The sequence below is a fragment of the Scyliorhinus torazame genome, chromosome 4, assembly GCF_047496885.1.
Source record: "Scyliorhinus torazame isolate Kashiwa2021f chromosome 4, sScyTor2.1, whole genome shotgun sequence".
NCBI classification, from domain to species: domain Eukaryota; kingdom Metazoa; phylum Chordata; class Chondrichthyes; order Carcharhiniformes; family Scyliorhinidae; genus Scyliorhinus; species Scyliorhinus torazame.
In genome coordinates, this window is record NC_092710.1 from 84847696 (window position 1) to 84875036 (window position 27341).

Genomic DNA, 27341 nt, shown 5'->3' on the forward strand with positions numbered 1-27341 from the left:
GCACTGTCAGAGGGTCAGTTCTGAGGGAGTGCTGCACTGTCAGAGGGTCAGTACTGAGGGAGCGTTGCACACTCAAAGGGTCAGTACTGAGGGAGTGCTGCACTGTCAGAGGGTCAGTACTGAAGGAGCGCTGATCTGTCAGAGGGTCAGTACTGAGAGAGCGCTGCACTGTCAGAGGGTCAGTTCTGAGGGAGTGCTGCACTGTCAGAGGGTCAGTACTGAGGGCGTGCTGCACTGTCAGTGGGTCAGTTCTGAGGGAGTGCTGCACTGTCAGAGGGTCAGTACTGAGGGAGTGTTGCACTGTCAGGGGTTCAGCACTGAGGGAGGGCTGCACTGTCAGGGAGTCAGTACAGAGGGAGTGTTGCACTGTCAGAGGGTCAGTACTAAAAGAGTGCTGCCCTGTTAGAAGGTCAGAATTGAGGGAGTTTTGCACTGTCAGAGGGTCAGTACTGAGGGTGTGCTGCACTGTCAGAGGATCAGTACTGAGGGAGTGCTGCACTGTCACGGGGTCAGTCCTGAGGGTGTGCTGTACTGTCGGAGGGTCAGTACTGAGGGAGTGCTGCACTGTCACAGGGTCAGTACTGAGTGAGTGCTGCACTGTCGGAGGGTCAATACTGAGGGAGTGCTGCACTGTCAGAGGTTCAGTACTGAGACAGCGCTGCACAGTCGGAAAGCCAGTGCTGAAGGAGTGCTGCACTGTCAGAGGGTCAGTACTGAGGGAGTGCTGCACTGTCACGGGGTCAGTCCTGAGGGTGTGCTGTACTGTCGGAGGGTCAGTACTGAGGGAGTGCTGCACTGTCACAGGGTCATTACTGAGTGAGTGCTGCACTGTCGGAAAGCCAGTGCTGAGGGAGTGCTGCACTGTCAGAGGGTCAGTACTGAGGGAGCGCTGCACTGTCAGAGAACCAGTACTGAGGGAGCGCTGCACTGTCAGTGGGTCAGTTCTGAGGGAGTGCTGCACTGTCAGATGGTCAGTACTGAGGGAGTGCTGCACTGTCAGGGGGTCAGCACTGAGGGAGGGCTGCACTGTCAGGGAGTCAGTACAGAGGGAGTGTTGCACTGTCAGAGGGTCAGTACTGAGGGAGTGCTGCACTGTCACGGGGTCAGTCCTGAGGTTGTGCTGCACTGTCGGAGGGTCAGTACTGAGGGAGTGCTGCACTGTCACAGGGTCAGTACTGAGTGAGTGCTGCAAAGTCAGAGGGTCAGTACTGAGGGAGTGCTGCACTGTCAGAGGGTCAGTGCTGAGGGAGTGCTGCACAGTCGGAGGGCCAGTGCTGAGGGAGTGCTGCACTGTCAGAGGGTCAGTACTGAGGGAGTGCTGCACTGTCAGACGGTCAGTACTGAGGGAAAGCTGCACTGTCACAGGGTCAGTTCTGAGGGAGCGCTGCACTGTCAGAGGGTCAGTACAGAGAGAGCGCTCCACAGTCAGAGAGTCAGTTCTGAGTGAGTGCTGCACTGTCAGGTGTCAGCACTGAGGGAGGGCTGCACTGTCAGAGGGTCAGTACTGAGATAGTGCTGCACAGTCGGAAAGCCAGTGCTGAGGGAGTGCTGCACTGTCAGAGGGTCAGTACTGAGGGAGTGCTGCACTATCAGACGGTAAGTACTGAGGGAATGCTGCACTGTCACAGGGTCAGTTCTGAGGGAGTGCTGCACTGTCAGAGGTCAGTACTGAGGGAGCGTTGCACACTCAAATGGTCAGTACTGAGGGAGTGCTGCCCTGTCAGACGGTCAGTACTGAAGGAGCGCTGATCTGTCAGAGGGTCAGTACTGAAAGAGTGCTGCCCTGTCAGAGGGTCAGAATTGAGGGTGTGCTGCACTGTCACGGGGTCAGTCCTGAGGGTGTGCTGCACTGTCGGTGGGTCAGTACTGAGGGAGTGCTGCACAGTCACAGGGTCAGTACTGAGGGAGCGCTGCACTGTCAGAGAACCAGTACTCAGGGAGTGCTGCACGGTCAGGGGGTCAGTACTGAGGGAGTGTTGCACTGTCAGAGGTTCAGTACTCAGGGAGTGCTGCACTGTCAGACGGTCAGTACTGAGGGAATGCTGCACTGTCAGTGGGTCAGTACTGAGGGAGCGTTGCACACTCAAAGGGTCAGTACTGACGGAGTGCTGCACTGTCAGAGGGTCAGTACTGAAGGAGCGCTGATCTGTCAGAGGATCAGTACTGAGGGAGCGCTGCAGTGTCAGAGGGTCGGTTCTGAGGGAGTGCTGCACTGTCAGAGGGTCAGTACTGAGGGAGTGCTGCACTGTCAGGGGGTCAGCACTGAGGGTGGGCTGCACTGTCAGAGGGTCAGTACTGAAAGATTGCTGCCCTGTCGGAGGGTCAGATTTGAGGGGGTTTTGCACTGTCAGAGGGTCAGTACTGAGGGTGTGCTGCACTGTCAGAGGATCAGTACTGAGGGAGTGCCCCACTGTCACGGGGTCAGTCCTGAGGGTGTGCTGCACTGCCAGAGGGTCAGTACTGAGGGAGTGCTGGACTGTCACAGGGTCAGTACTGAGTGAGTGCTGCACAGTCAGAGTGCCAGTAATGAGGGAGTGCTGCACTGTCAGAGGGTCAGTACTGACATAGTGCTGCACAGTCGGAAAGCCAGTGCTGAGGGAGTGCTGCACTGTCAGAGGGTCAGTACTGAGGGAGTGCTGCACTGTCAGACGGTCAGTACTGAGGGAATGCTGCACTGTCACAGGGTCAGTTCTGAGGGAGTGGCTGCACTGTCAGAGGGTCAGTACTGAGGGAGCGTTGCACACTCAAATGGTCAGTACTGAGGGAGTGCTGCACTGTCAGAGGGTCAGTACTGAAGGAGCGCTGATCTGTCAGAGAGTCAGTACTGAAAGAGTGCTGCCCTGGCAGAGGATCAGAATTGAGGGTGTGCTGCACTGTCACGGGTTCAGTCCTGAGGGTGTGCTGCACTGTCGGAGGGTCAGTACTGAGGGAGTGCTGCACTGTCACAGGGTCAGTACTGAGATAGTGCTGCACAGTCGGAAAGCCAGTGCTGAGGGAGTGCTGCACTGTCATAGGGTAAGTACTGAGGGAGCGCTGCACTGTCAGAGAACCAGTACTCCGGGAGTGCTGCACGGTCAGGGGGTCAGTAGTGAGGGAATGCTGCACTGTCAGAGGTTCAGTACTCAGGGAGTGCTGCACTGTCAGACGGTCAGTACTGAGGGAATGCTGCACTGTCAGAGGGTCAGTACTGAAGGAGCGCTGATCTGTCAGAGGATCAGTACTGAGGGAGCGCTGCAGTGTCAGAGGGTCAGTTCTGAGGGAGTGCTGCACTGTCAGAGGGTCAGTACTGAGGGAGTGCTGCACTGTCAGGGGGCCAGTACTGGGGGAGTGCTGCACTGTCAGGGGGTCAGTGCCGAGGAAGCGCTGCACTGTCAGAGGGTCAGTACTGAGGGAGTGCTGCACTGTCAGGGGGTCAGTACTGAGGGAGCGCTGATCCGGCTGAGGGTCAGTCAAGAGGGATGCTGCACTGTCAGAGGGTCAGTGCAGGAGGAGTGCTGCACTGTCACAGGGTCAGTTCTGAGTAAGTCCTGCACTGTCAGAGGGTGAGTACTGAGGGAGCGTTGCACTCTCAAAGGGTCAGTACGGAGGGAGTGCTGCACTGTCAGAGGGTCAGTACTGAAGGTGCGCTGATCTGTCAGAGGGTCAGTACTGAGGGAGTGCTGCACTGTCAGAGGGTCAGTACTGAAGGAGCGCTGATCTGTCAGAGGGTCAGTACTGAGGGACTGCTGCACTATCAGAGGGTCAGTACTAAGGGAGTGCTGCACTGTCAGGGGGTCAGTACAGTGGGAGCGCTGATCTGTCAGAGAGTCAGTACTGAGGGAGTGCTGCCCTGCCAGAGGATCAGTACTGAAGGAGCGCTGATCTGTCAGGGGGTCAGTACTGAGGGAGCGCTGCACTGTCAGAGGGTGAGTACTGAGGGAGATTCTGCACTGTCAGGGGGTCAGTACTGAGGGAGTGCTGCACTGTCAGGAGGTCAGCACTGAGGGAGGGCTGCACTGTCAAGGGGTCAGTACAGAAGGAGCGCTAATCTGTCAGGGGGTCAGTACAGAGGGAGCGCTGCAGTGTCAGAAGGTCAGTACAGAGGGAGTGTTGCACTGTCAGAGGGTCAGTACAGAAGGAGCGCTGATCTGCCAGGGGTCAGTACAGAGGGAGCGCTGCGCTGTCAGAGGGTCAGTACTGAGAGAGCGCTGCACTGTCAGGGGGTCAGTACGGAGGGATCGCTGATCCGTAAGAGGGTCAGTACTGAGGGAGTGCTGCACTGTCAGTGGGTCAGTTCTGAGGGAGTGCGGCACTGTCAGGGGGTCAGCACTGAGGGAGGGCTGCACTGTCAGGGAGTCAGTACAGAGGGAGTGTTGCACTGTCAGAGGGTCAGTACTGAGGGAGTGCTGCACTGTCAGAGGATCAGTACTGAGGGAGTGCTGCACTGTCACGGGGTCAGTCCTGAGGTTGTGCTGCACTGTCGGAGGGTCAGTACTGAGGGAGTGCTGCACTGTCACAGGGTCAGTACTGAGTGAGTGCTGCACAGTCAGAGGGTCAGTACTGAGGGAGTGCTGCACTGTCAGAGGGTCAGTTCTGAGGTAGTGCTGCACAGTCGGAGGGCCAGTGCTGAGGGAGTGCTGCACTGTCAGAGGGTCAGTACTGAGGGAGCGCTGCACAGTCAGAGGGTCAGTACTGAGGGAGTGCTGCACTGTCAGAGGATCAGGACTGAGGGAGTGCTGCACTGTCACGGGGTCAGTCCTGAGGGTGTGCTGCACTGTCAGGGGGTCAGTACTGAGGGAGCGCTGATCCGTCTGAGGGTCAGTCAAGAGGGATGCTGCACTGTCAAAGGGTCAGTGCAGGAGGAGTGCTGCCCTGTCACAGGGTCAGTTCTGAGAAAGTCCTGCACTGTCAGAGGGTCAGTACTGATGAAGCGTTGCACTCTCAAAGGGTCAGTACGGAGGGAGTGCTGCACTGTCAGAGGGTCAGTACTGAAGGTGCGCTGATCTCTCAGAGGGTCAGTACTGAGGGAGTGCTGCACTATCAGAGGGTCAGTACTGAGGGAGTGCTGCACTGTCAGAGGGTCAGTACTGAAGGAGCGCTGATCTGTCAGAGGGTCAGTACTGAGGGACTGCTGCACTATCAGAGGGTCAGTACTAAGGGAGCGCTGATCTGTCAGAGAGTCAGTACTGACGGAGTGCTGCACTGAATACAGAGTCAGTTTTGAGGGAATGCTGAACTATCAGAGGGTCAGTACTGAGGGAGTGTTGCAGTGTCAGAGGGTCAGTACTGAGGGAGTGCTGACCTGCCAGAGGGTCGGTGCTGACGGAGCGCTGATCTGTCAGGGGGTCAGTACTGAGGGAGCGCTGCACTGTCAGAGGGTCAGTACTGAGGGAGATTCTGCACTGTCAGGGGGTCAGTACTGAGGGAGTGCTGCACTGTCAGGGGGTCAGCACTGAGGGAGGGCTGCACTGTCAGGGGGTCAGTACAGAGGGAGTATTGCACTGTCAGAGGGTCAGTACAGAGCGAGCGCTACACTGTCAGACGGGCAGTACTGAGGGAGCGCTACAGTGTCAGAGGGTCAGTTCAGAAGGAGCGCTGATCTGTCAGGGGGTCAGTACAGAGAGAGCGCTGCGCTGTAAGAGGTTCAGTACAGAGCGAGTGCTGCACTGTCAGAGGGTCAGTACTGAAGGAGCGCTGATCTGTCAGAGGGTCAGTACTGAGGGAGTGCTGCACTGTCAGAGGGTCAGTACTGAAGGAGCGCTGATCTGTCAGAGGGTCAGTACTGAGGGAGTGCTGCACTATCAGAGGGTCAATTCTGAGGGTGTGCTGCACTGTCAGAGGGTCAGTACTTCGGGAGTGCTGCACTGTCAGGGGGTCAGTACAGAGGGGGGCGCTGATCTGTCAGAGGGTCAGTACTGAGGGAGTGCTGCACTGAATACAGAGTCAGTTTTGAGGGAATGCTGCACTATCAGAGGGTCAGTACTGAGGGAGTGTTGCAGTGTCAGAGGGTCAGTACTGAGGGAGTGCTGCCCTGCCAGAGGGTCAGTACTGAAGGAGCGCTGATCTGTCAGGGGGTCAGTACTGAGGGAGCGCTGCTCTGTCAGAGGGTCAGTACTGAGGGAGATACTGCACTGTCAGGGGGTCAGCACTGAGGGAGAGCAGCACTGTCAGGAGGTCAGTACAGAGGGAGTGTTGCACTGTCAGAGGGTCAGTACAGAGGGAGTACTACACTGTCAGATGGGCAGTACTGAGGGAGCGCTGCCGTGTCAGAAGGTCAGTACAGAGGGAGTGTTGCACTGTCAGAGGGTCAGTACAGAAGGAGCGCTGATCTGCCAGTGGGTCAGTACAGAGGGAGTGCTGCGCTGTCAGAGGGTCAGTACTGAGAGAGTGCTGCACTGTCAGGGGGTCAGTACTGAGGGATCGCTGATCTGTAAGAGGATCAGTACTGAGGGAGCGATGCACTGTCAGTGGGTCACTTCTGAGGGAGTGCTGCACTGTCAGAGGTTCAGTACTGAGGGATCGCTGATCTGTAAGAGGGTCAGTACTGAGGGAGCGCTGCACTGTCAGTGGGTCAGTTCTGAGGGAGTGCTGCACTGTCAGAGGGTCAGTACTGAGGGAGTGCGGCACGGTCAGGGGGTCAGCACCGAGGGAGGGCTGCACTGTCATGGAGTCAGCACAGAGGGAGTGTTGCACTGTCAGAGGCTCAGTACTGAGGGAGTGCTGCACTGTCAGAGGATCAGTACTGAGGGAGTGCTGCACTGTCACGGGGTCAGTCCTGAGGTTGTGCTGCACTGTCGGAGGGTCAGTACTGAGGGAGTGCTGCACTGTCACAGGGTCAGTACTGAGTGAGTGCTGCACAGTCAGAGGGTCAGTACTGAGGGAGTGCTGCACTGTCAGAGGGTCAGTTCTGAGGTAGTGCTGCACAGTCGGAGGGCCAGTGCTGAGGGAGTGCTGCACTGTCAGAGGGTCAGTACTGAGGGAGCGCTGCACAATCAGAGGGTCAGTACTGAGGGAGTGCTGCACTGTCAGAGGATCAGTACTGAGGGAGTGCTGCACTGTCACGGGGTCAGTCCTGAGGGTGTGCTGCACTGTCGGAGGGTCATGACTGAGAGAGTGCTGCACTGTCACAGGGTCAGTACTGAGTGAGTGCTGCATTGTCAGAGGATCAGTTCTCAGGGAGTGCTGCAAGGTCAGGGGGTCAGTACTGAGGGAGTGCTGCACTGTCAGAGGTTCAGTACTCAGGGAGTGCTGCACTGTCAGACGGTCAGTACTGAGGGAGCATTGCACACTCAAAGGGTCAGTACTGAGGGAGTGCTGCACTGTCTGAGGGTCAGTATTGAAGGAGCGCTGATCTGTCAGAGGATCAGTACTGAGGGAGCGCTGCACTGTCAGAGGGTCAGTTCTGAGGGAGTGCTGCACTGTCAGAGGGTCAGTACTGAGGGAGCGTTGCACACTCAAAGGGTCAGTACTGAGGGAGTGCTGCACTGTCTGAGGGTCAGTATTGAAGGAGCGCTGATCTGTCAGAGGATCAGTACTGAGGGAGCGCTGATCCGTCTGAGGGTCAGTCAAGAGGGATGCTGCACTGTCAGAGGGTCAGTGCAGGAGGAGTGCTGCACTGTCACAGGGTCAGTTCTGAGTAAGTCCTGCACTGTCAGAGGGTGAGTACTGAGGGAGCGTTGCACTCTCAAAGGGTCAGTACGGAGGGAGGGCTGCACTGTCAGAGTGTCAGTACTGAAGGTGCGCTGATCTGTCAGAGGGTCAGTACTGAGGGAGTGCTTCACTGTCAGAGGGTCAGTACTGAAGGAGCGCTGATCTGTCAAAGGGTTAGTACTGAGGGACTGCTGCACTATCAGAGGGTCAGTACTAAGGGAGTGCTGCACTGTCAGGGGTACAGTACAGTGGGAGCGCTGATCTGTCAGAGAGTCAATACTGAGGGAGTGCTGCACTGTCAGAGGGTCAGTACTGAGGGAGTGCTGCACTGAATACAGAGTCAGTTTTGAGGGAATGCTGAACTATCAGAGGGTCAGTACTGAGGGAGTGTTGCAGTGTCAGAGGGTCAGTACTGAGGGAGTGCTGCCCTGCCAGAGGGTCAGTACTGAAGGAGCGCTGATCTGTCAGGGGGTCAGTACTGAGGGAGCGCTGCACTGTCAGAGGGTCAGTACTGAGGGAGATTCTGCACTGTCAGGGGGTCAGTACTGAGGGAGTGCTGCACTGTCAGGGGGTCAGCACTGAGGGAGGGCTGCACTGTCAAGGGGTCAGGACAGAAGGAGCGCTGATCTGTCAGGGGGTCAGTACAGAGGGAGCGCTGCAGTGTCAGAAGGTCAGTACAGAGGGAGTGCTGCACTGTCAGAGGGTCAGTACAGAAGGAGCGCTGATCTGCCAGGGGTCAGTACAGAGGGAGCGCTGCGCTGTCAGAGGGTCAGTACTGAGAGAGCGCTGCACTGTCAGGGGGTCAGTACTGAGGGATCGCTGATCTGTAAGAGGATCAGTACTGAGGGAGCGATGCACTGTCAGTGGGTCACTTCTGAGGGAGTGCTGCACTGTCAGAGGTTCAGTACTGAGGGATCGCTGATCTGTAAGAGGGTCAGTACTGAGGGAGTGCTGCACTGTCAGTGGGTCAGTTCTGAGGGAGTGCTGCACTGTCAGAGGGTCAGTACTGAGGGAGTGCGGCACTGTCAGGGGGTCAGCACTGAGGTAGGGCTGCACTGTCAGGGAGTCAGTACAGAGGGAGTGTTGCACTGTCAGAGGGTCAGTACTGAGGGGCTGCTGCACTGTCAGGGGGTCAGTACTGAGGGATCGCTGATCTGTAAGAGGATCAGTACTGAGGGAGCGATGCACTGTCAGTGGGTCACTTCTGAGGGAGTGCTGCACTGTCAGAGGTTCAGTACTGAGGGATCGCTGATCTGTAAGAGGGTCAGTACTGAGGGAGCGCTGCACTGTCAGTGGGTCAGTTCTGAGGGAGTGCTGCACTGTCAGAGGGTCAGTACTGAGGGAGTGCGGCACGGTCAGGGGGTCAGCACCGAGGGAGGGCTGCACTGTCATGGAGTCAGCACAGAGGGAGTGTTGCACTGTCAGAGGCTCAGTACTGAGGGAGTGCTGCACTGTCAGAGGATCAGTACTGAGGGAGTGCTGCACTGTCACGGGGTCAGTCCTGAGGTTGTGCTGCACTGTCGGAGGGTCAGTACTGAGGGAGTGCTGCACTGTCACAGGGTCAGTACTGAGTGAGTGCTGCACAGTCAGAGGGTCAGTACTGAGGGAGTGCTGCACTGTCAGAGGGTCAGTTCTGAGGTAGTGCTGCACAGTCGGAGGGCCAGTGCTGAGGGAGTGCTGCACTGTCAGAGGGTCAGTACTGAGGGAGCGCTGCACAATCAGAGGGTCAGTACTGAGGGAGTGCTGCACTGTCAGAGGATCAGTACTGAGGGAGTGCTGCACTGTCACGGGGTCAGTCCTGAGGGTGTGCTGCACTGTCGGAGGGTCATGACTGAGAGAGTGCTGCACTGTCACAGGGTCAGTACTGAGTGAGTGCTGCATTGTCAGAGGATCAGTTCTCAGGGAGTGCTGCAAGGTCAGGGGGTCAGTACTGAGGGAGTGCTGCACTGTCAGAGGTTCAGTACTCAGGGAGTGCTGCACTGTCAGACGGTCAGTACTGAGGGAGCATTGCACACTCAAAGGGTCAGTACTGAGGGAGTGCTGCACTGTCTGAGGGTCAGTATTGAAGGAGCGCTGATCTGTCAGAGGATCAGTACTGAGGGAGCGCTGCACTGTCAGAGGGTCAGTTCTGAGGGAGTGCTGCACTGTCAGAGGGTCAGTACTGAGGGAGCGTTGCACACTCAAAGGGTCAGTACTGAGGGAGTGCTGCACTGTCTGAGGGTCAGTATTGAAGGAGCGCTGATCTGTCAGAGGATCAGTACTGAGGGAGCGCTGATCCGTCTGAGGGTCAGTCAAGAGGGATGCTGCACTGTCAGAGGGTCAGTGCAGGAGGAGTGCTGCACTGTCACAGGGTCAGTTCTGAGTAAGTCCTGCACTGTCAGAGGGTGAGTACTGAGGGAGCGTTGCACTCTCAAAGGGTCAGTACGGAGGGAGGGCTGCACTGTCAGAGTGTCAGTACTGAAGGTGCGCTGATCTGTCAGAGGGTCAGTACTGAGGGAGTGCTTCACTGTCAGAGGGTCAGTACTGAAGGAGCGCTGATCTGTCAAAGGGTTAGTACTGAGGGACTGCTGCACTATCAGAGGGTCAGTACTAAGGGAGTGCTGCACTGTCAGGGGTACAGTACAGTGGGAGCGCTGATCTGTCAGAGAGTCAATACTGAGGGAGTGCTGCACTGTCAGAGGGTCAGTACTGAGGGAGTGCTGCACTGAATACAGAGTCAGTTTTGAGGGAATGCTGAACTATCAGAGGGTCAGTACTGAGGGAGTGTTGCAGTGTCAGAGGGTCAGTACTGAGGGAGTGCTGCCCTGCCAGAGGGTCAGTACTGAAGGAGCGCTGATCTGTCAGGGGGTCAGTACTGAGGGAGCGCTGCACTGTCAGAGGGTCAGTACTGAGGGAGATTCTGCACTGTCAGGGGGTCAGTACTGAGGGAGTGCTGCACTGTCAGGGGGTCAGCACTGAGGGAGGGCTGCACTGTCAAGGGGTCAGGACAGAAGGAGCGCTGATCTGTCAGGGGGTCAGTACAGAGGGAGCGCTGCAGTGTCAGAAGGTCAGTACAGAGGGAGTGCTGCACTGTCAGAGGGTCAGTACAGAAGGAGCGCTGATCTGCCAGGGGTCAGTACAGAGGGAGCGCTGCGCTGTCAGAGGGTCAGTACTGAGAGAGCGCTGCACTGTCAGGGGGTCAGTACTGAGGGATCGCTGATCTGTAAGAGGATCAGTACTGAGGGAGCGATGCACTGTCAGTGGGTCACTTCTGAGGGAGTGCTGCACTGTCAGAGGTTCAGTACTGAGGGATCGCTGATCTGTAAGAGGGTCAGTACTGAGGGAGTGCTGCACTGTCAGTGGGTCAGTTCTGAGGGAGTGCTGCACTGTCAGAGGGTCAGTACTGAGGGAGTGCGGCACTGTCAGGGGGTCAGCACTGAGGTAGGGCTGCACTGTCAGGGAGTCAGTACAGAGGGAGTGTTGCACTGTCAGAGGGTCAGTACTGAGGGGCTGCTGCACTGTCAGAGGATCAGTACTGAGGGAGTGCTGCACTGTCACGGGGTCAGTCCTGAGGTTGTGCTGCACTGTCGGAGGGTCAGTACTGAGGGAGTGCTGCACTGTCACAGGGTCAGTACTGAGTGAGTGCTGCACAGTCAGAGGGTCAGTGCTGAGGGAGTGCTGCACGGTCAGAGGGTCAGTACTGAGGGAGCGCTGCACAGTCAGAGGGTCAGTACTGAGGGAGTGCTGCACTGTCACAGGATCTGTACTGAGGGAGTGCTGCACTGTCACGGGGTCAGTCCTGAGGGTGTGCTGCACTGTCAGGGGGTCAGTACTGAGGGAGCGCTGATCCGTCTGAGGGTCAGTCAAGAGGGATGCTGCACTGTCAGAGGGTCAGTGCAGGAGGAGTGCTGCACTGTCACAGGGTCAGTTCTCAGTAAGTCCTGCACTGTCAGAGGGTCAGTACTGATGAAGCGTTGCACTCTCAAAGGGTCAGTACGGAGGGAGTGCTGCACTGTCAGAGGGTCAGTACTGAAGGAGCGCTGATCTGTCAGAGGGTTAGTACTGAGGGAGTGCTGCACTGTCAGACGGTCAGTACTGAGGGAGCATTGCACACTCAAAGGGTCAGTACTGAGGGAGTGCTGCACTATCAGAGGGTCAGTACTAAGGGAGTGCTGCACTGTCAGGGGGTCAGTACAGTGGGAGCGCTGATCTGTCAGAGAGTCAGTACTGAGGGAGTGCTGCACTGAATACAGAGTCAGTTTTGAGGGAATGCTGAACTATGAGAGAGTCAGTACTGAGGGAGTGTTGCAGTGTCAGAGAGTCAGTACTGAGGGAGTGCTGCCCTGCCAGAGGGTCGGTACTGAAGGAGCGCTGATCTGTCAGGGGGTCAGTACTGAGGGAGCGCTGCACTGTCAGAGGGTCAGTACTGAGGGAGATTCTGCACTGTCAGGGGGTCAGTACTGAGGGAGTGCTGCACTGTCAGGGGGTCAGCACTGACGGAGCGCTGCAGTGTCAGAAGGTCAGTACAGAGGGAGTGTTGCACTGTCAGAGGGTCAGTACAGAAGGAGCGCTGATCTGTCAGGGGGTCAGTACAGAGGGAGCGCTGCGCTGTAAGAGGGTCAGTACAGAGCGAGTGCTGCACTGTCAGAGGGTCAGTACTGAAGGAGCGCTGATCTGTCAGAGGGTCAGTACTGAGGGAGTGCTGCACTATCAGAGGGTCAATTCTGAGGGTGTGCTGCACTGTCAGAGGGTCAGTACTAAGGGAGTGCTGCACTGTCAGGGGGTCAGTACAGAGGGGGACGCTGATCTGTCAGAGGGTCAGTACTGAGGGAGTGCTGCACTGAATGCAGAGTCAGTTTTGAGGGAATGCTGCACTATCAGAGGGTCAGTACTGAGGGAGTGTTGCAGTGTCAGAGGGTCAGTACTGAGGGAGTGCTGCCCTGCCAGAGGGTCAGTACTGAAGGAGCGCTGATCTGTCAGGGGGTCAGTACTGAGGGAGATAATGCACTGTCAGGGGGTCAGCACTGAGGGAGGGCAGCACTGTCAGGGGGTCAGTACAGAGGGAGTGCTACACTGTCAGATGGGCAGTACTGAGGGAGCGCTGCAGTGTCAGCAGGTCAGTACAGAGGGAGTGTTGCACTGTCAGAGGGTCAGTACAGAAGGAGCGCTGATCTGCAGGGGGGTCAGTACAGAGGGAGTGCTGCGCTGTCAGAGGGTCAGTACTGAGAGAGTGCTGCACTGTCAGGGGGTCAGTACTGAGGGATCGCTGATCTAGAAGAGGATCAGTACTGAGGGAGCGCTGCACTGTCAGTGGGTCAGTTCTGAGGGAGTGCTGCACTGTCAGAGGGTCAGTACTGAGGGAGTGCGGCACTGTCAGGGGGTCAGGACCGAGGGAGGGCTGCACTGTCAGGGAGTCAGTACAGAGGGAGTGTTGCACTGTCAGAGGCTCAGTACTGAGGGAGTGCTGCACTGTCAGAGGATCAGTACTGAGGGAGTGCTGCACTGTCACGGGGTCAGTCCTGAGGTTGTGCTGCACTGTCGGAGGGTCAGTACTGAGGGTGTGCTGCACTGTCGGAGGGTCAGTACTGAGAGAGTGCTGCACTGTCACAGGGTCAGTACTGAGTGAGTGCTGCACTGTCAGAGGATCAGTACTCAGGGAGTGCTGCACGGTCAGGGGGTCAGTACTGAGGGAGTGCTGCACTGTCAGAGATTCAGTACTCAGGGAGTGCTGCACTGTCAGACGGTCAGTACTGAGGGAGCGTTGCACACTCAAAGGGTCAGTACTGAGGGAGTGCTGCACTGTCTGAGGGTCAGTATTGAAGGAGCGCTGATCTGTCAGAGGATCAGTACTGAGGGAGCGCTGCACTGTCAGAGGGTCAGTTCTGAGGGAGTGCTGCACTGTCAGAGGGTCAGTACTGAGGGAGCGTTGCACACTCAAAGGGTCAGTACTGAGGGAGTGCTGCACTGTCAGAGGGTCAGTACTGAAGGAGCGCTGATCTGTCAGATGGTCAGTACTGAGGGAGCGCTGCACTGTCAGAGGGTCAGTTCTGAGGGAGTGCTGCACTGTCAGAGGGTCAGTACTGAGGGAGTGCTGCACTGTCAGGTGGCCAGTACTGGGGGAGTGCTGCACTGTCAGTGCGTCAGTTCTGAGGGAGTGCTGCACTGTCAGAGGGTCATTACTGAGGGATCGCTGCTCTGTAAGAGGGTCAGTACTGAGGGCGCGCTGCACTGTCAGTGGGTCAGTTCTGAGGGAGTGCTGCACTGTCAGAGAACCAGTACTCAGGGAGTGCTGCACGGTCAGAGGGTCAGTACTGAGGGAGTGCTGCACTGTCAGAGGGTCAGTACTGAGGGAGTGCTGCACTGTCAGGGGTTCAGCACTGAGGGAGGGCTGCACTGTCAGGGAGTCAGTACAGAGGGAGTGTTGCACTGTCAGAGGGTCAGTACTAAAAGAGTGCTGCCCTGTTAGAAGGTCAGAATTGAGGGGGTTTTGCACTGTCAGAGGGTCAGCACTGAGGGTGTGCTGCACTGTCAGAGGATCAGTACTGAGGGAGTGCTGCACTGTCACGGGGTCAGTCCTGAGGGTGGGCTGTACTGTCGGAGGGTCAGTACTGAGGGAGTGCTGCACTGTCACAGGGTCAGTACTGAGTGAGTGCTGCACTGTCGGAGGGTCAGTACTGAGGGAGTGCTGCACTGTCAGAGGTTCAGTACTGAGATAGTGCTGCACAGTCGGAAAGCCAGTGCTGAGGGAGTGCTGCACTGTCAGAGGGTCAGTATTGAGGGATTGCTGCACTGTCAGACGGTCAGCACTGAGGGATTGCTGCACTGTCAGACGGTCAGCACTGAGGGAATGCTGCACTGTCAGACGGTCAGTACTGAGGGAGTGCTGCACTGTCACGGGGTCAGTACTGAGTGAGTGCTGCACAGTCAGAGGGTCAGAACTGAGGGAGTGCTGCACAGTCAGAGAATCAGTACTCAGGGAGTGCAGCACGGTCAGGGGGTCAGTACTGAGGGAGTGCTGCATTGTCAGAGGGTCAGTACTGAGGGAGTGCTGCACTGTCAGGGGGTCAGTACTGACAGAGTGCTGTACTGTCAGGGGGCCAGTACAAAGGGAGTGTTGCATGTTAGAGGGTCAGTACAGTGGGACTGCTGCACTGTAAGACGGTCAGCACTGAGGGAGTGCTGCACTTTCAGAGTGTCAGTACTAAGGTAGTGCTGCACTGTCAGACGGTCAGTACTGAGGGTGCGCTGCACTGTCACAGGGTCAGTGCTGAGGGAGTGCTGCACCGTCAGAGGGTCAGTACTGAAGGTGTGTTGCACTGTCACAGAGTCAGTTCTGAGGGAGTGCTTCACCGTCAGAGGGTCAGTATTGAGGGAGTGCTGCACTTTCAGGGGGTCAGTGCTGAGGGACTGCTGCACTATAAGAGGGTCAGTGCTGAGGGACTGCTGCACTGTCAGAGGGTCATTACTGAGGGACTGCTGCACTGTCAGGGGGTCAGTACTGAGGGAGCGCTCATCAGTCAGAGGTTCAGTCAAGAGGGATGCTGCACTGTCAGAGGGTCAGTACAGAGGAAGTGCTGCACTGTCAGAGAGTCAGGACTGAGGGAGTGTTGCACTGTCAGAGAGTCAGGACTGAGGGAGTGCTGCACTGTCAGAGGGTCAGTACTGAGGACGTGCTGCCCTGTCAGAGGGTCAGGACTGAGGACGTGCTGCCCTGTCAGAGGGTCAGGACTGAGGTAGCGCTGCACTGTCAGAGGGTCAGTCAAGAGGGATGCTGCACTGTCAGAGGGTCAGTACAGAGGGAGTGCTGCACTGTCAGACGGTCAGTACTGAGGGAGTGCTGCACTGTCACAGGGTCAGTTCAGAGGGAATGCTACACTGTCAGAGTGTGAGTCTTGAGGAGGTGTTGACTGTCAGAGGGTCAGTCTTGAGGAAGTGTTGACTGTCAGAGGGTCAGTACTGAGGGAGTGCTGCACTGTCAGAGGGTCAGTACTGAGGACGTGCTGCCCTGTCAGAGGGTCAGTACTGAGGTAGCGCTGCACTGTCAGATGGTCAGTACTGAGAGGGTGATGCACGTTCAGGGCGTCAGTGCTGAGGTAGTGCTGCACTATCAGTGGGTCAGTACTGAGGGAGTACTGCACTGTCAGACGGTCAGCACTGAGGGAGGGCTGCACTGTCAGGGGGTCAGTACAGAGGGAGTATTGCACTGTCAGAGGGTCAGTACAGAGCGAGCGCTACACTGTCAGACGGGCAGTACTGAGGGAGCGCTACAGTGTCAGAGGGTCAGTTCAGAAGGAGCGCTGATCTGTCAGGGGTTCAGTACAGAGAGAGCGCTGCGCTGTAAGAGGTTCAGTACAGAGCGAGTGCTGCACTGTCAGAGGGTCAGTACTGAAGGAGCGCTGATCTGTCAGAGGGTCAGTACTGAGGGAGTGCTGCACTATCAGAGGGTCAATTCTGAGGGTGTGCTGCACTGTCAGAGGGTCAGTACTTCGGGAGTACTGCACTGTCAGGGGGTCAGTACAGAGGGGGGCGCTGATCTGTCAGAGGGTCAGTACTGAGGGAGTGCTGCACTGAATACAGAGTCAGTTTTGAGGGAATGCTGCACTATCAGAGGGTCAGTACTGAGGGAGTGTTGCAGTGTCAGAGGGTCAGTACTGAGGGAGTGCTGCCCTGCCAGAGGGTCAGTACTGAAGGAGCGCTGATCTGTCAGGGGGTCAGTACTGAGGGAGCGCTGTTCTGTCAGAGGGTCAGTACTGAGGGAGATACTGCACTGTCAGGGGGTCAGCACTGAGGGAGAGCAGCACTGTCAGGGGGTCAGTACAGAGGGAGTGTTGCACTGTCAGAGGGTCAGTACAGAGGGAGTGCTACACTGTCAGATGGGCAGTACTGAGGGAGCGCTGCAGTGTCAGAAGGTCAGTACAGAGGGAGTGTTGCACTGTCAGAGGGTCAGTACAGAAGGAGCGCTGATCTGCCAGTGGGTCAGTACAGAGGGAGTGCTGCGCTGTCAGAGGGTCAGTACTGAGAGAGTGCTGCACTGTCAGAGGTTCAGTACTGAGGGATCGCTGATCTGTAAGAGGGTCAGTACTGAGGGAGCGCTGCACTGTCAGTGGGTCAGTTCTGAGGGAGTGCTGCACTGTCAGAGGGTCAGTACTGAGGGAGTGCGGCACGGTCAGGGGGTCAGCACCGAGGGAGGGCTGCACTGTCATGGAGTCAGCACAAAGGGAGTGTTGCACTGTCAGAGGCTCAGTACTGAGGGAGTGCTGCACTGTCAGAGGATCAGTACTGAGGGAGTGCTGCACTGTCACGGGGTCAGTCCTGAGGTTGTGCTGCACTGTCGGAGGGTCAGTACTGAGGGAGTGCTGCACTGTCACAGGGTCAGTGCTGAGTGAGTGCTGCACAGTCAGAGGGTCAGTACTGAGGGAGTGCTGCACTGTCAGAGGGTCAGTTCTGAGGTAGTGCTGCACAGTCGGAGGGCCAGTGCTGAGGGAGTGCTGCACTGTCAGAGGGTCAGTACTGAGGGAGCGCTGCACAATCAGAGGGTCAGTACTGAGGGAGTGCTGCACTGTCAGAGGATCAGTACTGAGGGAGTGCTGCACTGTCACGGGGTCAGTCCTGAGGGTGTGCTGCACTGTCGGAGGGTCATGACTGAGAGAGTGCTGCACTGTCACAGGGTCAGTACTGAGTGAGTGCTGCACTGTCAGAGGATCAGTACTCAGGGAGTGCTGCATGGTCAGGGGGTCAGTACTGAGGGAGTGCTGCACTGTCAGAGGTTCAGTACTCAGGGAGTGCTGCACTGTCAGACGGTCAGTACTGAGGGAGCATTGCACACTCAAAGGGTCAGTACTGAGGGAGTGCTGCACTGTCTGAGGGTCAGTATTGAAGGAGCGCTGATCTGTCAGAGGATCAGTACTGAGGGAGCGCTGCACTGTCAGAGGGTCAGTTCTGAGGGAGTGCTGCACTGTCAGAGGGTCAGTACTGAGGGAGCGTTGCACACTCAAAGGGTCAGTACTGAGGGAGTGCTGCACTGTCTGAGGGTCAGTATTGAAGGAGCGCTGATCTGTCAGAGGATCAGTACTGAGGGAGCGCTGATCCGTCTGAGGGTCAGTCAAGAGGGATGCTGCACTGTCAGAGGGTCAGTGCAGGAGGAGTGCTGCACTGTCACAGGGTCAGTTCTGAGTAAGTCCTGCACTGTCAGAGGGTGAGTACTGAGGGAGCGTTGCACTCTCAAAGGGTCAGTACGGAGGGAGGGCTGCACTGTCAGAGTGTCAGTACTGAAGGTGCGCTGATCTGTCAGAGGATCAGTACTGAGGGAGCGCTGCACTGTCAGAGGGTCAGTTCTGAGGGAGTGCTGCACTGTCAGAGGGTCAGTACTGAGGGAGCGTTGCACACTCAAAGGGTCAGTACTGAGGGAGTGCTGCACTGTCAGAGGGTCAGTACTGAAGGAGCGCTGATCTGTCAGATGGTCAGTACTGAGGGAGCGCTGCACTGTCAGAGGGTCAGTTCTGAGGGAGTGCTGCACTGTCAGAGGGTCAGTACTGAGGGAGTGCTGCACTGTCAGGGGGCCAGTACTGGGGGAGTGCTGCACTGTCAGTGCGTCAGTTCTGAGGGAGTGCTGCACTGTCAGAGGGTCATTACTGAGGGATCGCTGCTCTGTAAGAGGGTCAGTACTGAGGGCGCGCTGCACTGTCAGTGGGTCAGTTCTGAGGGAGTGCTGCACTGTCAGAGAACCAGTACTCAGGGAGTGCTGCACGGTCAGAGGGTCAGTACTGAGGGAGTGCTGCACTGTCAGAGGGTCAGTACTGAGGGAGTGCTGCACTGTCAGGGGTTCAGCACTGAGGGAGGGCTGCACTGTCAGGGAGTCAGTACAGAGGGAGTGTTGCACTGTCAGAGGGTCAGTACTAAAAGAGTGCTGCCCTGTTAGAAGGTCAGAATTGAGGGGGTTTTGCACTGTCAGAGGGTCAGCACTGAGGGTGTGCTGCACTGTCAGAGGATCAGTACTGAGGGAGTGCTGCACTGTCACGGGGTCAGTCCTGAGGGTGGGCTGTACTGTCGGAGGGTCAGTACTGAGGGAGTGCTGCACTGTCACAGGGTCAGTACAGAGTGACAGCTGCACTGTCACAGGGTCAGTACTGAGGCAGTGCTGCACTGTCGGAGGGTCAGTACTGAGGGAGTGCTGCACTGTCAGAGGTTCAGTACTGAGATAGTGCTGCACAGTCGGAAAGCCAGTGCTGAGGGAGTGCTGCACTGTCAGAGGGTCAGTATTGAGGGATTGCTGCACTGTCAGACGGTCAGCACTGAGGGATTGCTGCACTGTCAGACGGTCAGCACTGAGGGAATGCTGCACTGTCAGACGGTCAGTACTGAGGGAGTGCTGCACTGTCACAGGGTCAGTACTGAGTGAGTGCTGCACAGTCAGAGGGTCAGAACTGAGGGAGTGCTGCACAGTCAGAGAATCAGTACTCAGGGAGTGCAGCACGGTCAGGGGGTCAGTACTGAGGGAGTGCTGCATTGTCAGAGGGTCAGTACTGAGGGAGTGCTGCACTGTCAGGGGGTCAGTACTGACGGAGTGCTGTACTGTCAGGGGGCCAGTACAAAGGGAGTGTTGCATGTTAGAGGGTCAGTACAGTGGGACTGCTGCACTGTAAGACGGTCAGCACTGAGGGAGTGCTGCACTTTCAGAGTGTCAGTACTAAGGTAGTGCTGCACTGTCAGACGGTCAGTACTGAGGGTGCGCTGCACTGTCACAGGGTCAGTGCTGAGGGAGTGCTGCACCGTCAGAGGGTCAGTACTGAAGGTGTGTTGCACTGTCACAGAGTCAGTTCTGAGGGAGTGCTTCACCGTCAGAGGGTCAGTATTGAGGGAGTGCTGCACTTTCAGGGGGTCAGTGCTGAGGGACTGCTGCACTATAAGAGGGTCAGTACTGAGGGAGTGCTGCACTGTCAGGGGGTCAGTACTGAGGGAGTACTGCACTATCAGAGGGTCAGTCCAGTGGGACTGCTGCACTGTCAGAGGGTCAGCACTGAGGGAGCGCTGATCAGTCAGAGGGTCAGTCAAGAGGGAGTGCTGCACTGTCAGAGGGTCAGTTGAGAGGGACTGCTGCACTGTCAGAGGGCCAGCACTGAGGGAGCGCTTATCAGTCAGAGGGTCAGTCAAGAGGGAGTGCTGCACTGTCAGAGGGTCAGTAGAGAGGGACTGCTGCACTGTCAGAGGGTCATTACTGAGGGACTGCTGCACTGTCAGGGGGTCAGTACTGAGGGAGCGCTCATCAGTCAGAGGTTCAGTCAAGAGGGATGCTGCACTGTCAGAGGGTCAGTACAGAGGAAGTGCTGCACTGTCAGAGAGTCAGGACTGAGGGAGTGTTGCACTGTCAGAGAGTCAGGACTGAGGGAGTGCTGCACTGTCAGAGGGTCAGTACTGAGGACGTGCTGCCCTGTCAGAGGGTCAGGACTGAGGACGTGCTGCCCTGTCAGAGGGTCAGGACTGAGGTAGCGCTGCACTGTCAGAGGGTCAGTCAAGAGGGATGCTGCACTGTCAGAGGGTCAGTACAGAGGGAGTGCTGCACTGTCAGACGGTCAGTACTGAGGGAGTGCTGCACTGTCACAGGGTCAGTTGAGAGGGAATGCTACACTGTCAGAGTGTGAGTCTTGAGGATGTGTTGACTGTCAGAGGGTCAGTCTTGAGGAAGTGTTGACTGTCAGAGGGTCAGTACTGAGGGAGTGCTGCACTGTCAGAGGGTCAGTACTGAGGACGTGCTGCCCTGTCAGAGGGTCAGTGCTGAGGTAGCGCTGCACTATCAGTGGGTCAGTACTGAGGGAGTACTGCACTGTCAGACGGTCAGCACTGAGGGAGGGCTGCACTGTCAGGGGGTCAGTACAGAGGGAGTATTGCACTGTCAGAGGGTCAGTACAGAGCGAGTGCTACACTGTCAGACGGGCAGTACTGAGGGAGCGCTACAGTGTCAGAGGGTCAGTTCAGAAGGAGCGCTGATCTGTCAGGGGGTCAGTACAGAGAGAGCGCTGCGCTGTAAGAGGTTCAGTACAGAGCGAGTGCTGCACTGTAAGAGGGTCAGTACTGAAGGAGCGTTGATCTGTCAGAGGGTCAGTACTGAGGGAGTGCTGCACTGTCAGAGGGTCAGTACTGAAGGAGCGCTGATCTGTCAGAGGGTCAGTACTGAGGGAGTGCTGCACTATCAGAGGGTCAATTCTGAGGGTGTGCTGCACTGTCAGAGGGTCAGTACTTCGGGAGTGCTGCACTGTCAGGGGGTCAGTACAGAGGGGGGCGCTGATCTGTCAGAGGGTCAGTACTGAGGGAGTGCTGCACTGAATACAGAGTCAGTTTTGAGGGAATGCTGCACTATCAGAGGGTCAGTACTGAGGGAGTGTTGCAGTGTCAGAGGGTCAGTACTGAGGGAGTGCTGCCCTGCCAGAGGGTCAGTACTGAAGGAGCGCTGATCTGTCAGGGGGTCAGTACTGAGGGAGCGCTGCCCTGTCAGAGGGTCAGTACTGAGGGAGATACTGCACTGTCAGGGGGTCAGCACTGAGGGAGAGCAGCACTGTCAGGGGGTCAGTACAGAGGGAGTGTTGCACTGTCAGAGGGTCAGTACAGAGGGAGTGCTACACTGTCAGATGGGCAGTACTGAGGGAGCGCTGCAGTGTCAGAAGGTCAGTACAGAGGGAGTGTTGCACTGTCAGAGGGTCAGTACAGAAGGAGCGCTGATCTGCCAGTGGGTCAGTACAGAGGGAGTGCTGCGCTGTCAGAGGGTCAGTACTGAGAGAGTGCTGCACTGTCAGGGGGTCAGTACTGAGGGATCGCTGATCTGTAAGAGGATCAGTACTGAGGGAGCGATGCACTGTCAGTGGGTCACTTCTGAGGGAGTGCTGCACTGTCAGAGGTTCAGTACTGAGGGATCGCTGATCTGTAAGAGGGTCAGTACTGAGGGAGCGCTGCACTGTCAGTGGGTCAGTTCTGAGGGAGTGCTGCACTGTCAGAGGGTCAGTACTGAGGGAGTGCGGCACGGTCAGGGGGTCAGCACCGAGGGAGGGCATCACTGTCATGGAGTCAGCACAGAGGGAGTGTTGCACTGTCAGAGGCTCAGTACTGAGGGAGTGCTGCACTGTCAGAGGATCAGTACTGAGGGAGTGCTGCACTGTCACGGGGTCAGTCCTGAGGTTGTGCTGCACTGTCGGAGGGTCAGTACTGAGGGAGTGCTGCACTGTCACAGGGTCAGTACTGAGTAAGTGCTGCACAGTCAGAGGGTCAGTACTGAGGGAGTGCTGCACTGTCAGAGGGTCAGTTCTGAGGTAGTGCTGCACAGTCGGAGGGCCAGTGCTGAGGGAGTGCTGCACTGTCAGAGGGTCAGTACTGAGGGAGCGCTGCACAATCAGAGGGTCAGTACTGAGGGAGTGCTGCACTGTCAGAGGATCAGTACTGAGGGAGTGCTGCACTGTCACGGGGTCAGTCCTGAGGGTGTGCTGCACTGTCGGAGGGTCATGACTGAGAGAGTGCTGCACTGTCACAGGGTCAGTACTGAGTGAGTGCTGCACTGTCAGAGGATCAGTACTCAGGGTGTGCTGCATGGTCAGGGGGTCAGTACTGAGGGAGTGCTGCACTGTCAGAGGTTCAGTACTCAGGGAGTGCTGCACTGTCAGACGGTCAGTACTGAGGGAGCATTGCACACTCAAAGGGTCAGTACTGAGGGAGTGCTGCACTGTCTGAGGGTCAGTATTGAAGGAGCGCTGATCTGTCAGAGGATCAGTACTGAGGGAGCGCTGCACTGGCAGAGGGTCAGTTCTGAGGGAGTGCTGCACTGCCAGAGGGTCAGTACTGAGGGAGCGTTGCACACTCAAAGGGTCAGTACTGAGGGAGTGCTGCACTGTCTGAGGGTCAGTATTGAAGGAGCGCTGATCTGTCAGAGGATCAGTACTGAGGGAGCGCTGATCCGTCTGAGGGTCAGTCAAGAGGGATGCTGCACTGTCAGAGGGTCAGTGCAGGAGGAGTGCTGCACTGTCACAGGGTCAGTTCTGAGTAAGTCCTGCACTGTCAGAGGGTGAGTACTGAGGGAGCGTTGCACTCTCAAAGGGTCAGTACGGAGGGAGGGCTGCACTGTCAGAGTGTCAGTACTGAAGGTGCGCTGATCTGTCAGAGGGTCAGTACTGAGGGAGTGCTGCACTGTCAGAGGGTCAGTACTGAAGGAGCGCTGATCTGTCAAAGGGTTAGTACTGAGGGACTGCTGCACTATCAGAGGGTCAGTACTGAGGGAGTGCTGCCCTGCCAGAGGGTCAGTACTGAAGGAGCGCTGATCTGTCAGGGGGTCAGTACTGAGGGAGCGCTGCACTGTCAGAGGGTCAGTACTGAGGGAGATTCTGCACTGTCAGGGGGTCAGTACTGAGGGAGTGCTGCACTGTCAGGGGGTCAGCACTGAGGGACGGCTGCACTGTCAAGGGGTCAGGACAGAAGGAGCGCTGATCTGTCAGGGGGTCAGTACAGAGGGAGCGCTGCAGTGTCAGAAGGTCAGTACAGAGGGAGTGCTGCACTGTCAGAGGGTCAGTACAGAAGGAGCGCTGATCTGCCAGGGGTCAGTACAGAGGGAGCGCTGCGCTGTCAGAGGGTCAGTACTGAGAGAGCGCTGCACTGTCAGGGGGTCAGTACTGAGGGATCGCTGATCTGTAAGAGGATCAGTACTGAGGGAGCGATGCACTGTCAGTGGGTCACTTCTGAGGGAGTGCTGCACTGTCAGAGGTTCAGTACTGAGGGATCGCTGATCTGTAAGAGGGTCAGTACTGAGGGAGTGCTGCACTGTCAGTGGGTCAGTTCTGAGGGAGTGCTGCACTGTCAGAGAACCAGTACTCAGGGAGTGCTGCACGGTCAGAGGGTCAGTACTGAGGGAGTGCTGCACTGTCAGAGGGTCAGTACTGAGGGAGTGCTGCACTGTCAGGGGTTCAGCACTGAGGGAGGGCTGCACTGTCAGGGAGTCAGTACAGAGGGAGTGTTGCACTGTCAGAGGGTCAGTACTAAAAGAGTGCTGCCCTGTTAGAAGGTCAGAATTGAGGGGGTTTTGCACTGTCAGAGGGTCAGCACTGAGGGTGTGCTGCACTGTCAGAGGATCAGTACTGAGGGAGTGCTGCACTGTCACGGGGTCAGTCCTGAGGGTGGGCTGTACTGTCGGAGGGTCAGTACTGAGGGAGTGCTGCACTGTCACAGGGTCAGTACAGAGTGACAGCTGCACTGTCACAGGGTCAGTACTGAGGCAGTGCTGCACTGTCGGAGGGTCAGTACTGAGGGAGTGCTGCACTGTCAGAGGTTCAGTACTGAGATAGTGCTGCACAGTCGGAAAGCCAGTGCTGAGGGAGTGCTGCACTGTCAGAGGGTCAGTATTGAGGGATTGCTGCACTGTCAGACGGTCAGCACTGAGGGATTGCTGCACTGTCAGACGGTCAGCACTGAGGGAATGCTGCACTGTCAGACGGTCAGTACTGAGGGAGTGCTGCACTGTCACAGGGTCAGTACTGAGTGAGTGCTGCACAGTCAGAGGGTCAGAACTGAGGGAGTGCTGCACAGTCAGAGAATCAGTACTCAGGGAGTGCAGCACGGTCAGGGGGTCAGTACTGAGGGAGTGCTGCATTGTCAGAGGGTCAGTACTGAGGGAGTGCTGCACTGTCAGGGGGTCAGTACTGACGGAGTGCTGTACTGTCAGGGGGCCAGTACAAAGGGAGTGTTGCATGTTAGAGGGTCAGTACAGTGGGACTGCTGCACTGTAAGACGGTCAGCACTGAGGGAGTGCTGCACTTTCAGAGTGTCAGTACTAAGGTAGTGCTGCACTGTCAGACGGTCAGTACTGAGGGTGCGCTGCACTGTCACAGGGTCAGTGCTGAGGGAGTGCTGCACCGTCAGAGGGTCAGTACTGAAGGTGTGTTGCACTGTCACAGAGTCAGTTCTGAGGGAGTGCTTCACCGTCAGAGGGTCAGTATTGAGGGAGTGCTGCACTTTCAGGGGGTCAGTGCTGAGGGACTGCTGCACTATAAGAGGGTCAGTACTGAGGGAGTGCTGCACTGTCAGGGGGTCAGTACTGAGGGAGTACTGCACTATCAGAGGGTCAGTCCAGTGGGACTGCTGCACTGTCAGAGGGTCAGCACTGAGGGAGCGCTGATCAGTCAGAGGGTCAGTCAAGAGGGAGTGCTGCACTGTCAGAGGGTCAGTTGAGAGGGACTGCTGCACTGTCAGAGGGCCAGCACTGAGGGAGCGCTTATCAGTCAGAGGGTCAGTCAAGAGGGAGTGCTGCACTGTCAGAGGGTCAGTAGAGAGGGACTGCTGCACTGTCAGAGGGTCATTACTGAGGGACTGCTGCACTGTCAGGGGGTCAGTACTGAGGGAGCGCTCATCAGTCAGAGGTTCAGTCAAGAGGGATGCTGCACTGTCAGAGGGTCAGTACAGAGGAAGTGCTGCACTGTCAGAGAGTCAGGACTGAGGGAGTGTTGCACTGTCAGAGAGTCAGGACTGAGGGAGTGCTGCACTGTCAGAGGGTCAGTACTGAGGACGTGCTGCCCTGTCAGAGGGTCAGGACTGAGGACGTGCTGCCCTGTCAGAGGGTCAGGACTGAGGTAGCGCTGCACTGTCAGAGGGTCAGTCAAGAGGGATGCTGCACTGTCAGAGGGTCAGTACAGAGGGAGTGCTGCACTGTCAGACGGTCAGTACTGAGGGAGTGCTGCACTGTCACAGGGTCAGTTGAGAGGGAATGCTACACTGTCAGAGTGTGAGTCTTGAGGATGTGTTGACTGTCAGAGGGTCAGTCTTGAGGAAGTGTTGACTGTCAGAGGGTCAGTACTGAGGGAGTGCTGCACTGTCAGAGGGTCAGTACTGAGGACGTGCTGCCCTGTCAGAGGGTCAGTGCTGAGGTAGCGCTGCACTATCAGTGGGTCAGTACTGAGGGAGTACTGCACTGTCAGACGGTCAGCACTGAGGGAGGGCTGCACTGTCAGGGGGTCAGTACAGAGGGAGTATTGCACTGTCAGAGGGTCAGTACAGAGCGAGTGCTACACTGTCAGACGGGCAGTACTGAGGGAGCGCTACAGTGTCAGAGGGTCAGTTCAGAAGGAGCGCTGATCTGTCAGGGGGTCAGTACAGAGAGAGCGCTGCGCTGTAAGAGGTTCAGTACAGAGCGAGTGCTGCACTGTCAGAGGGTCAGTACTGAAGGAGCGCTGATCTGTCAGAGGGTCAGTACTGAGGGAGTGCTGCACTGTCAGAGGGTCAGTACTGAAGGAGCGCTGATCTGTCAGAGGGTCAGTACTGAGGGAGTGCTGCACTATCAGAGGGTCAATTCTGAGGGTGTGCTGCACTGTCAGAGGGTCAGTACTTCGGGAGTGCTGCACTGTCAGGGGGTCAGTACAGAGGGGGGCGCTGATCTGTCAGAGGGTCAGTACTGAGGGAGTGCTGCACTGAATACAGAGTCAGTTTTGAGGGAATGCTGCACTATCAGAGGGTCAGTACTGAGGGAGTGTTGCAGTGTCAGAGGGTCAGTACTGAGGGAGTGCTGCCCTGCCAGAGGGTCAGTACTGAAGGAGCGCTGATCTGTCAGGGGGTCAGTACTGAGGGAGCGCTGCCCTGTCAGAGGGTCAGTACTGAGGGAGATACTGCACTGTCAGGGGGTCAGCACTGAGGGAGAGCAGCACTGTCAGGGGGTCAGTACAGAGGGAGTGTTGCACTGTCAGAGGGTCAGTACAGAGGGAGTGCTACACTGTCAGATGGGCAGTACTGAGGGAGCGCTGCAGTGTCAGAAGGTCAGTACAGAGGGAGTGTTGCACTGTCAGAGGGTCAGTACAGAAGGAGCGCTGATCTGCCAGTGGGTCAGTACAGAGGGAGTGCTGCGCTGTCAGAGGGTCAGTACTGAGAGAGTGCTGCACTGTCAGGGGGTCAGTACTGAGGGATCGCTGATCTGTAAGAGGATCAGTACTGAGGGAGCGATGCACTGTCAGTGGGTCACTTCTGAGGGAGTGCTGCACTGTCAGAGGTTCAGTACTGAGGGATCGCTGATCTGTAAGAGGGTCAGTACTGAGGGAGCGCTGCACTGTCAGTGGGTCAGTTCTGAGGGAGTGCTGCACTGTCAGAGGGTCAGTACTGAGGGAGTGCGGCACGGTCAGGGGGTCAGCACCGAGGGAGGGCATCACTGTCATGGAGTCAGCACAGAGGGAGTGTTGCACTGTCAGAGGCTCAGTACTGAGGGAGTGCTGCACTGTCAGAGGATCAGTACTGAGGGAGTGCTGCACTGTCACGGGGTCAGTCCTGAGGTTGTGCTGCACTGTCGGAGGGTCAGTACTGAGGGAGTGCTGCACTGTCACAGGGTCAGTACTGAGTGAGTGCTGCACAGTCAGAGGGTCAGTACTGAGGGAGTGCTGCACTGTCAGAGGGTCAGTTCTGAGGTAGTGCTGCACAGTCGGAGGGCCAGTGCTGAGGGAGTGCTGCACTGTCAGAGGGTCAGTACTGAGGGAGCGCTGCACAATCAGAGGGTCAGTACTGAGGGAGTGCTGCACTGTCAGAGGATCAGTACTGAGGGAGTGCTGCACTGTCACGGGGTCAGTCCTGAGGGTGTGCTGCACTGTCGGAGGGTCATGACTGAGAGAGTGCTGCACTGTCACAGGGTCAGTACTGAGTGAGTGCTGCACTGTCAGAGGATCAGTACTCAGGGTGTGCTGCATGGTCAGGGGGTCAGTACTGAGGGAGTGCTGCACTGTCAGAGGTTCAGT